The sequence below is a fragment of the Palaemon carinicauda genome, chromosome 21 (genome assembly GCF_036898095.1).
Source record: "Palaemon carinicauda isolate YSFRI2023 chromosome 21, ASM3689809v2, whole genome shotgun sequence".
Taxonomy (NCBI): Eukaryota; Metazoa; Arthropoda; class Malacostraca; order Decapoda; family Palaemonidae; genus Palaemon; species Palaemon carinicauda.
Window position 1 is genome coordinate 110,416,841 of NC_090745.1, and position 13,116 is coordinate 110,429,956.

The window sequence follows — 13,116 nt, forward strand, 5'->3', positions numbered from 1 at the left end:
AACTTCTAATGCAAGGGCTGTGGGAGCTAAAAAGAGGTCAAAGAACCTCTAATGCTAGAGGTGTGGGAACTAAAAAGAGGTCAAAGAACCTCTAATGCTAGAGGTGTGGGAGCTAAAAAGAGGTCAAAGAACCTCTAATGCTAGAGGTGTGGGAGCTAAAAAAAGGTCAAAGAACCTCTAATGCTAGAGGTGTGGGAGCTAAAAAGAGGTCAAAGAACCTCTAATGTTAGAGGTGTGGGAGCTAAAAAGAGGTCAAAAAACTTCTAATGCTAGAGGTGTGGGAGCTAAAAGGAGGTCAAAGAACTTCTAATGCTAGAGGTGTGGGAGCTAAAAATAGGTCAAAGAACTTCTAATGCTAGAGGTGTGGGAGCTAAAAAGAGGTCGAAGAACCTCTAATGCAAGGGGTGTGGGAGCTAAAAAGAGGTCAAAGAACTTCTAATGCAAGGGGTGTGGGAGCTAAAAAGAGGTCAAAGAACTTCTAATGCAAGGGGTGTGGGAGCTAAAAAAAGGTCAAAAACTTCTAATGCTAGAGGTGTGGGAGCTAAAAAGAGGTCGAAGAACCTCTAATGCAAGGGGTATGGGAGCTAAAAAGAGGTCAAAGAACTTCTAATGCAAGGGGTGGGGGAGCTAAAAAGAGGTCAAAGAACTTCTAATGCAAGGGTTGTGGGAGCTAAAAAGATGTCAAAAAACTTCTAATGCAAGTGGTGTGGGAGCTAAAAAGAGGTCAAAGAACTTCTAATGCAAGGGGTGGGGGAGCTAAAAAGAGGGCAAAGAACTTCTAATGCAAGGGGTGGGGGAGCTAAAAAGAGGTCAAAGAACTTCTAATGCAAGGGGTGTGGGAGCTAAAAAGAGGTCAAAGAACTTCTAATGCAAGGGGTGGGGGAGCTAAAAAAAAAAAAAAAAAAGGTCAAAGAACTTCTAATGCAAGGGGGTATGGGAGCTAAAAAGAGGTCAAAGAACTTCTAATGCAAGGGGTGAGGGAGCTAAAAAGAGGTAAAAAAACTTCTAATGCAAGGGGTGTGGGAGCTGAAAAGAGGTCAAAGAACTTATAATGCAAGGGGTGTGGGAGCTAAAAAGAGGTCAAAGAACTTCTAATGCTAGAGGTGTGGGAGCTAAAAAGAGGTCAAATAACTTCTAATGCTAGAGGTGTGGGAGCTAAAAAGAAGTCAAAGAACTTCTAATGCTAGAGGTGTGGGAGCTAAAAAGAGGTCAAAGAACTTCTAATGCTAGAGGTGTGGGGGCTAAAAAGAAGTCAAAGAACTTCTAATGCTAGAGGTGTGGGAGCTAAAAAGAGGTTAAAGAACTTCTAATGCAAGGGGTGTGGGAGCTAAAAAGGTCAAAGAACTTCTAATGCAAGGGGTGTGGGAGCTAAAAAGGTCAAAGAACTTCTAATGCAAGGGTTGTGGGAGCTAAAAAGATGTCAAAAAACTTCTAATGCAAGGGGTGTGGGAGCTAAAAAGGTCAAAGAACTTCTAATGCAAGGGGTGGGGGAACTAAAAAGAGGTCGAAGAACTTCTAATGCAAGGGGTGTGGGAGCTAGAAGAGGTCAAATATCTTCTAATGCAAGGGGTGTAGGAGCTAAAAAGAGATCAAAGAACTTTTAATGCAAGGGGTGTGGGAAATAAAAAGAGGTCAAAGAACTTCTAATGCAAGGGGTGTGGGAGCTAAAAGGAGGTCAAAGAACTTCTAATGCAAGGGGTGTGGGAGCTAAAACGAGGTAAAAACTTCTAATATATATATATATATATATATATATATATATATATATATATATATATATATATATATATATATATATATATATATATATATAGAATAAACGCATATTGTCTTTTTAAAGCCTGTTTACAAATGGAAGCGAGACCTAACATATTTCAATTCTCTCTCTCTCTCTCTCTCTCTCTCTCTCTCTCTCTCTCTCTCTCTCTCTCTCTCTCTCTCTCTCTGTGAGAAAAACTTTCCTCATCTAGACGTACTGTTGACAGCAAAACATAAAAGACCGAGAAACGATTCAACTAAAGCCTGGCTCTAATTTCCGATTAAACACTGGTGACGTGTTTTTTTTTCTTTCTTTCTTTATTTCTTATCAGTCTTATCAAAAGCAAATCTATTTTATTAAGCTATTTAGCTGCTAGTTTATGTATTTATTTACGATTGTTTAGAAGGACTTAAATTTATTTATTTTCATATACATAATTTTTTTAATTGTTCTTTCATTCATTGGACATATATTTCGTGGAGGCTTTCTACAAATTGATTATTCCACATACTGAATAATAATTATGATGATAATAATACCGATTAAGCTCATTATAATGATGATGATGATAATAATAATAATAATAATAATAATAATAATGATAATAATAAAAATATCAATATAATAATAACAATAATAATAATAATAATAATAATAATGATAATAATAATAATAATAATAATAATAATAATAATAATAACAACAACAATAATAATAATAATCCTTTCATATAAATCACATTGTGTATCCCTGTTCTTAATATTTCAGTACCACAAATTAATATAAAGCCAAAGAACGTCACTTTTAACTCAAAAAAATATTTAAAAACTTAAGAGCAACATTATATTAATATATTATGAATATAACGTAGCAGCAAAATTACCTAAATAATGCCTTCCTCATTTATTCAACAAGTGAAATAATAAAATAAAATTTTTGACGGAAAATATTGTAAAATCGCATATAAAATGGCGATAACATAATTCCATGCTTTTGCATTTCGTAGTTTGTACCATTTATCTGTTGTGAAATCAGGTTAGATCCCCAGAAAAGAAAATATATAACGCAAATGTCCATTAAAAAAAAAAAAAAAAAAAAAAAAAAAAAAAAAAAAAAAAAAAAACACATAAGTTAAACGAATTTGAAATAGTGTTATTTTGGCCAAGCCAAAATCATTTTGTGACGAAATGCAAAATACACAGATTTCAGAACATTTCAGCCTGATATGTACAGGCTAAAACTGAAGCCTACTTTTACGAAAAATTCATAAATATTACGAGTATTGGTCAAACAAATAATATTTTACGTCCAGCACAAAGGCCACTTGTTTTAACGCATATTCGCCGCATTTAACATCCAAAGAACAAAACTAAACATCGCTACTCTTTTTCCCATTAATAATAATAATAATAATAATAATAATAATAATAATAATAATAATAATAATAAGGGTTGTGGTGGCCGATGTGGTAACGTCCCTGACTGGTGAACGCCAGACTGGGGTTCGAGTCCCGCTCAAACTCGTTAGTTCCTTTGGTCGCCACAATCTCACCATCCTTGTGAACTAAGGATGGGGGGTTTGGGGGAACCTATTAGTCTATCTGCTGAGTCATCAGAATCCATTGCCTGGTACTCCTTATATGTATAAATATAGTCAGTCTCTAGGGCATTGTCCTGCTCGATAAGGAAATGTCACTGTCCCTTACCCATGCCATTCATAAGCGGCCTTTAAACCTTTACGAGAAAATAACACATAAAACGTGGCATAACAGCCACGAATTTCTGCTACATTTCCCCTTTCCATTTCCAGGGGACATTATTCAAAAGTAAATGTTATTTATAGAATGTGGGAGTTATTCACTCGCTCTATAACTCGATTTTCCTATGTTGGCATCTACATATTGGGTTAGCCGAGCAATGTTCCACTTTGTAAATAACTGGGAAAAGTCGAGTTTGAAAGTTACTTCTAATCCTTTTATTTTAATTCAAGGAGAATCTACTTCAGTACTCTCTATCAAGCTGAGAAATTAATTGCTCTTAAGTAACTTAATGAACGTTGCTATTATAACTAATTGTCCTTTGTGTATTCTTTTAATAGTATATTTTTGTATAACAGAAATAGGTATTAGGTTGGCCAGGGCACCAGCAACCCGTTGAGATACTACCGCTAGAGAGTTATGGGGGGTCCTTTGACTGGACAGACAGTACTACACTGGATCCTTCACTCTGGTTACGGTTCATTTTCAATTTGTCTACACATACACCAAATAGTCTGCCTATTCTTTACATATTCTCCTCTGTCCTCATACATCTGACAACACTGACATTACAAAACAATTCTTCTTCACCTAAGGGGTTAACACTGTAATTGTTCAGTGATCCCTTTCCAGTTGGTGAGGGTAGAAGAGACTCTTTAGCTATGGCTAGCAGCTCTTCTAGGAGAAGGACACCGTAAAATCAAACCATTGTTCTCTAGTTTTGGGTAGTGCCATAGCCTCTGTACCATGGACTTCCACTGTCCTGGGCTAGAGTTCTCTTGCCTGAGGGTACATTCGGGCACACTGTTCTATCTAGTTTCTCTTCCTCTTGTTTTGTTAAAATTTTTATTGTTTATTTTATTTTTCCTAGTTTCCTTTCCTCTCTGGGCTATTTTCCCTGTTGGAGTCCCTGGGCTTATAGCATCGTGCTTTTCCAACTAGGGTTGTAGCTTAGCAAGTAATAATAATAATAATAATAATAATAATAATAATAATAATAATAATACCAAATTAACCTCAGGGAAATGATCAATCAGAGCAAATAATGGCTATAGGAAATATAAAACTAATTACGACAAAACTAAAAATGAATAATAGACGGATATAAGTTTCAGGCATAAGCAATTTATTTTGGTTTAAATGTTTCAATAAAAAGTATCCAGTACCGGTGGAATTATGGCAAAGTCACTGTACTTCAAAATTCTAGAGCGGTAGTATTACATTTACATAACTATTGTGAGAGTATAATTAAAAACTCCAACTGTTATCAGTCTTGAGACCTTTCATGTAGATGAAACTTTGAAGGCGACACAATGACGACTCTTTCAAATGTTGACAACTTCGGAAATTATATCCCAGTATAATACCAATTCCCTAATATCGCGAGAGGGGTCTGCCCCTCCCTTTTATTCTTCTCCTGTACTTCTCTTTCTCCGTATTTCCTTAATCTTTCCCATCCCGAGTACCTGCCTTTGAGCTTTAAACTGGATTGTATCCAGGGGTACTCTTCCTCTCCCCATATTCCCTACTTCCCTATTCTTATTATTATTATATCCCAGTAATAAGAGTCAGAAATAAAGTCTACGGTCTTTCGTGCTATGATTTCACCATTTCTTAAATCTGACCAGAAGTCGGAAATATAATCGTGGTTGAATGTTACACCAGAAAGAAGATCTCTTTCATGCGCATCTTCCGATGATGATATAATGATAACAATACAGAAAGGGAGGGGGGGGGGCCGTGGCAGTTGTAAACGTGACAGAGCCCTACGTCAAGGTAATACGTCATTCTGCGCGTAGTTGCCAAGTCTTAATTTCCGTTCTCGCAATGGCTGCTGGTGACTCAGCATGTAAACCCATAGGTTCCGCCAACACTCTTATCCTTAGCCCACAAGGATAGTGAGGTTGCAGAGATCAAAGGAACTAACGAGATTGTGCGGAAATCGAACCCCAGTCTGGCGATCACCAGGCAAAGGACGTTACCAACAGGCCACCACAACGGATGAAAAAATTGAGCAATGAAAAATATATGTATTCAATAATCAAAATATACCTTGAAAGATATATCATAAAAACTGTAAAAACATATTTACTCATGTAAAATACATAGCGAAAGAAAGACCCATCAGTTTATTATTGAATCCAGATTATATAAGAATATGCCTAAAGAATCACGAGGTGAAAACCCTTGGAGGTATATATATATATATATATATATATATATATATATATATATATATATATATATATATATATATATATATATATATATATAAAGCCGATAACACTAGAAGTAGCAATTAATAATGTAAGAATTCTTAGCCCACATACAAAATAGAATTGCGCCTAACAGAACCGCTGGGCGAGGGGGAGAAAAAGTGTTTCCAAATATAAAGAGAATTTAAAGTTGACATTTACGAACAGGTAAAGCTGGAAGCTGAACTTCAATGAATTAAATCATTTGAAATTAACTACGTATTCGTAATTACACACAAACCTACTATTAATTTTCACTATCATGAATCTGTATACAATAATACAAACTACCAGATCCAAAATGTTATGCAATAGTGCATGAATGCTTTTGTGGTGTTTGTTAAAAAAAAAAAAAAAAAAAAAAAAAAAAAAAAAAGGGGGGGGGGTATTTATAAGTTATATTTTATGAATTTATGAAGTTGAATTATAATAATCAATCGCAAGTACTATATATTCTAAGAGTAAAGACTCCAATAAATGTCTCTCCGAGTACGATGTCATAACTGCAATATTGATAAAGAACCGATCGTTACTCCCTCTTCAAAATATAATATTCCTAAGCAAGCTATCGACATTCGCAAAACAGTCATATAAACAATAACTTATTCCTGATAAGCTACCGAATTAAATATCTTTATATAATTTTCTAAAAGTAAATTGACTATGGAAAATTAATTTCCATTTCGTATATATTACCTCAAACTTATTACACAAAAGCAAATGCATACGGGATTAATCACGGCTCATACACACTTCAGCATTGAATCCAGGATTAATCAAGGGTCACACAGACTCCAGTAATAAACACAGGATTATTCAATGGTCACTCAAACTTTAGTAATGAATACAGGATTATATAAGGCCTATATGGACTTAAAATAATGGGCAAAAAGATGGCACATGAAAGCATCCATGGCCCTCAAATGACTAATGCCTCCGAAAACTTGATCCCTTTGTGAAAGGGTTGATGGTAATTGCTAAAATTGCATCGTTTAAAGGTGGATTTACACGGTCGAGCGGTTCGTCGAACCTGGTTCGACAGAAAATTGTTTGAAGTGATATTCGAACGTGTGAACGGGGTATTTGGTTGTCGAACATGTTTGCCGAACGGTTAGAAGAAAGTCTCTTCTCGCCTAACTTTTGTGGGAAGGGCTTCATTGTCCACAAACCTTATGTATTTTTGGCTGACTCCACATCTTCGAACCGTTTGACAAGCTGGTTCGACGAACCGTTCGACTGTGTAAACCACGCCTAACGCAAAACGAACCATTCAATGCTAGTTGCATGGTAAATATTTCTACTAAAATAAGAGATACAGACACATCAACCAAAGAAACCTTCATACAGAACAACTAGCTCTATAACTTTAATATCAATCTCAATATAAACATTCATAGAAAAAATTTCACTATGACACTTTACTATCGCTGTGCGCATCACTATATCACAGATGCAAAATTAACGTAAATCCCAAAGAAATATTACCCTTCCAAAAAAAAAAAAAAAAAAAAAAAAAAAAATTAAAATCTTAGAATCACACACAAACTCAAATGTTAATTGAACACTTACCCCTTCAAACAACGTCACTGGTCTGGGATAACGCTCGCCACGTCAGTGCCTAGATTTCGCTCACAAAACTGTTTAGTGTCTAAGGCCTAATTGTGACCCACTTCCCTTCAAGACATACTTTCAATATTCTCTTTAATTTCTGAAAGTTCTTATGTAACGATCACAGGGGCAAGGTCACTAGCCCCACGACCCATACTGCAATTTGGATAAGTCAGAAGAAGAGGACATTCTTTTGCAATTGCACAGTAACGATTCCAGTTGACAGCACATGGCCGTATTATTTTCTCTGTCATCTTCCGTTCCTCGTAACAAGTAGGAATACCTGAGGAAGGAAAAAAAATCATATTTGTTATAAAATCATTTGTATGTTTAGTACAAATGAAAGATTGTTAAGGTCAATTAAGAATTAAAAGTCTTTACAATATAATTCAAGCCCGTGTTAGAATATGTAAGCTAGAATAAGAGTAAATGTAAGCAATATTAGGGTAATGTGAGTAAATGGAAATGAAGTGATGAATATTAGTAAGGATGATGGAAGAAAGGAAATGGTTAGTTCGAATAAATATCTTGGAGTAAATATGAGAAATGAAAAGATGAAATAACATGTCACTAACGAAAAAGAGCAAGAAAGGCAGCAGTAAGTCTGTAAAACATTGGTTCTCGAGACTCAAAGTTGTATGCAACTGAACTTTATTAAACAGACATAGACCTTATATACAAAGACTTCCGGGCAAGAACGTAACAAAAAATTCAATCAAAATAAAACATGAGCTAGCAAACTTACACAGGTTGGTCTATCACAGTGCATGTAAGAGCGAGCGATAAGATAAGAAAAAAGCAATATCGTTACACTGTACGAGCATGTATGATACACGTGCGATACAACGGAAGCGAAGCTGGGAATGTATGAGGGGATTTTGGAATGTATCAGGGGATTGTTGAACCAACCCTCCTTCATGAAATGAAGTGTATTTATTCAATGTGAATGCAGGGGCAATGTTGAAGTAATTGAGAGGAATAATTTGTGCAGTACACTGTATGCGGAAATTGATAAAGGGGAAAAATATATATTTAAGCAAGTAGGGGTTGTATGCGTTGTTGATGAGCTATTTTTGTGCATGAATATGAGGCACCTAATGTTAAGGAAACGTTAATGTGGGTGTTCATCTAAGAACCAGCAGTTTGAAGATGAACGCAGAAGATCGATGAAATGATTGAATGTGATATAGATATATATATATATATATATATATATATATATATATATATATATATATATATATAAATATATATATATATAAATATATATATATATATAAATATATATATATATATATATATATATATAAATATATATATATATATATATATATATATAGTATAAACACACAAGTATTCATATATTATTTATGTATGTGTAGTATACAACTTATACAGTATACGTAGAATAGGTATATATATACATAGACATATATATCATATATATGCATATAATTAATATAAGAAGATAATACATAATTAATACAAGAATATAATAGTGTACAAATATAATGTAAATATATATACCTATTTGTGTGTGTGTATATATATATATATATATATATATATATATATATATATATATATATACACACATATATATATATATATATATATATATATATATATATATGTATATATATATATATATATATATATATATATATATATATAGTGCATCGCATATGGGTGCGTGTTATGGTGCAATAATTTGATAAGAATATAGCACAAAGCATTTTCTATCCTTAAATATCATGCCACGAAAATCCCTTTGATATCGATCAAACTGTACCTTTAAAAGTAATTTGCGCAAAGAGAAAAATGCCAAACCAAGTCACGTTATATAAACTTATCTCTTACCATTTCCTCATAGTAAGCTAACTAACAATATCAAGGATGCAATGAATTTGCAATTACTGGTCTGTTTGAGGTTTAAGGTTTTCTATGTACTTGTGTATATAGATACTTGCTGTATATACTATGTAAATTTACTTAAAAAAAAAAAAAAAAAAAAAAAAAAAAAAAAAAAAAAAAAAAAAAAAAAAAGGGAATGAACGTGGACAGTTTTAAAGGGAGACATGCCCACTACCAATGTTAAAGAGCTCCCTGTGCGCTTTGTACAAACACAATTTCCCGTAAGACAACATCTAAACGACAATAACAACACCAGCCTCATTAATAACAATGGCAGTACCAGCGCCCATAAACGACAAAGCGAAACAACCCTCCTTTCCGGTAGACTTACCACCATCAACAGAAACTAATCCCAATATTCAAATGAAGTAGCGAGTGAGGGGAAATATTCCACTAAAAGAAAGATTCTTTTATTCTCTTTTTTTATTTGAAAAAAAAAGTGAAGAAAAAAATTCCCATATGAATAGCCTGGTGGTAGCGTCCTTGTCTACTGATTGTCAGACTCGGGTTCGAGTCCCGTTCAAACTCATTAGTTCCTTTGGTCGCTGCATCCTTACCACCCTGCTGAGCTAAGGATGGGGGGGGGGGATTTTGGGGGAGCCTATAGTCTATCTGCTGAGTCATCAGCACCCACTGTCTGGCCCTCCTTGGTTCTAGCTTAGGTGGAGAGTGGGCTTGGGTGCTGATCATATGTAATATGGTCAGTCTCTATGGCATTGTCCTGCTTGATAGGGCAATGTCACTGTCCTTACTTACTTGTTTACTTGTTTTGGGTTTAAATCCAACCCACCACTGAAGTCGAGTGAACTACTTCTCGGGCGGATCCATATCAATCATCTAACGAAACATTTTCATTATAACTTATACAATTCTTTGATTGTAGCATCTTCCAAATCATATGATCTTGTGAAAAGTAATGTCTTTAGCTTCTTAAATTCAATTGCTCCCTTTAGGTCCTTCATTTCAGTTGGCAGTTTATTATAATGTCTAGGCGCACAGTAGCTAAAAGCCCTTTCACCAAATTTTCTATTTGTTCTTGGTTCAGAAAGCCTATGTTTGTCACTCATGTGTCTTATGTTAACATTTGTTTCTAGTTCTAGTTCTCATGTGCCATTCATGAGCGGCTTTTAAAGCCTTCAAACTTCCAAAGACCCACCCAAACGCCACTAAACCAACAGGAAACCCACCACAGGTGCAACAACTGCTTTGGTAAGATGTAATCTTGTTTTCATTTTCGTTGTGTCAGCAATTCCTTTCTGCCAAGTTATGCTGTGAGGGAGGATTACAGAGAGGACAGGGGAAATAGATGAAAAGGAAGAGGATACACACTTTCTGGGATAATTTAGAGAAGAAAGGATGAAACACAGGAGGGAAATGATAGAGAAAATAACTTTTTATCTTTTATCATAGAGTTGCCGAAGCTATTATTCATTTACGTTTCATCATAGACTTGACTGAGGGCTCACTCCTTGTCCTCTCCTTCATACATACATACATACATACATACATACATATATATATATATATATATATATATATATATATATATATATATATATATATATATATATATATATACACGTATGTTTTTCACAAGAAAACATTAAAATATTTACTTAAAAGATAAAAATAAATGTCTGCTCCATTCAAATCCTCAATGGTAATGTAAACTTGTATGCATAATTAAAACAACTTCGCAATTATATGGTACTGCCTTACCGAGAGAGAGAGAGAGAGAGAGAGAGAGAGAGAGAGAGAGAGAGAGAGAGAGAGAGAGAGGGGGGGGGAGAAGGCGGAGGGGTGTAGGGCAAAGAGAGAGCAAGTGTTATTGATCTCCCTAATACGTAATGCAAAACGTTCTTCGCAGTGAGTAGGGTTCGAACCTACGCGGGAATAATCCCATCTGATTTCGAGTCAGACGCCTTAACCACTCGGCCATCACTGCCTGTCCTTACATCAATGTTTTCCACTTGACATATAGTAATGTTTTTCGATGGTCGTTCGATAAGGCTCGTGGTCTATTGTAAGTTTCAAAAGCGTTCGGGGTTTCATCGCCAGCTGTCGTCCTGCTGGTCTCCGTTAGCTCTCATATCTCGTTATAACCCGTTACTGATGTGAGTGTGTGTGTGTGTATATATATATATACATATATATATATATACATATATATATATATATATATATACATATATATATACATATATATATATATATATATATGTATTTATATATATGTGTATATATATACATATATATAGATACATACATATATATACATATACCTGTATATATATATATATATATATATATATATATATATATATATATATATATATATATACATATATGTATATATATACATATATGTATATATATACATATATATAGGTACATACATATATATACATATATATATATATATATATATATATATATATATATATATATATATATATATGTACAGCATGTGTGTTTATTTAAAAGACTTTAATAGTTTTTTATGAAAATTTTGTCCAAATTTCACAGCAACGTTTGTAAAAACAATTCAATCCGAAATTATCAAAAATACCTCGCCTTTGCCGAGAGGATTTTCATAATCATCAAAAGGAGTTGACGCCGTGAACATGATAGATAGCCGGGGTGAATAAAAAATATAAAAAAAGTCTGTCCACAACATAAACAAAACAGGAAGGTTTTCAATGATATTTCAGGTGGTGTGGTCTCTTGAGTTAATAAAGAACAGTACGGTACTTTTTTTTTTGGGGGGGGGGGGTTAAGGTTTTGCTCTCTCTGAAAACTTCCATAGTTCCTTTAAATATTTGAAATTATTGTTCTTGTAATCAAAATAAGAGGCAAAAACTATTCAAAGGTTTCCAAACATGAAACAGATTCTTCAGACCACAAAACCTCTCCCAGGAAGGGTACGAGAGAGAGAGAGAGAGAGAGAGAGAGAGAGAGAGAGAGAGAGAGAGAGAGAGAGAGAGAGAGAGAGAGAGATTAACCTACACTAAAAAGAATTATACAAATATCACAATGCATTCTTTATGAAAATGGCAAGCGATGTGGAATAATGAACCAAAAAACTAATAAAGTAAAACAAATAAAACCAAACGTTTCTTTATGGGAATCATCATGCCAAAAAAGTAAGAGGACCGAAGCAATTATGGCAAGATTGCGTGTTCGTCATACAAATTAACCCATGACTTTCTAATTTGCCCATCTCACGAATGTTTAAACAATCCAACATATATTCTGTGACTAGTGTTTTCATTAAACAGAGATATATGTTTTGGTCAGAAAAATTTAACTGATATTTCATATGAATCTGAGTATTTTCCTGATTTTAAGATTATAACGTTTCTAAGAAACCAGTTTAATAGATAAAATCTAAATTTATCTACCATAGGTTTCGATTTCTAACTTACTTTTTTAGCAATAGGATTTAATATTATATATATATATATATATATATATATATATATATATATATATATATATATATATATTATCTTCCGAATCCATTTGACCCTGCTCTATAGAAGTCCCTTTAATAATAATCCGACCTTTCTCTACAACATCAAGGCAATCATTGGGGAAGGATATTACGGATTACATTCTCTCTCTCTCTCTCTCTCTCTCTCTCTCTCTCTCTCTCTCTCTCTCTCTCTCTCTCTCTCTCTCTCTCTCTCTCTCTCTCTCAATGGATTTAGGAATGCATGACATATAAGATACCGTTGGGGCAAAGGAGGCCAATCCGCAACCAGCTTTTGCAACACGAGGCAAAAGTTAAGTGGTTGGACACCAACAGGATAGAAATCAATCT

The 13,116-nt window shown here is 34.2% G+C and overlaps 1 non-coding gene across 1 annotated transcript; it reads right to left on the minus strand.

Moving 5' to 3' along the window:
* Positions 1-11,155: 11,155 nt before the first annotated feature.
* TRNAS-CGA (transfer RNA serine (anticodon CGA)) lies at positions 11,156-11,238 on the minus strand. The gene has a single exon. It is a non-coding gene; the product is annotated as a tRNA-Ser (tRNA).
* Positions 11,239-13,116: the final 1,878 nt, after the last annotated feature.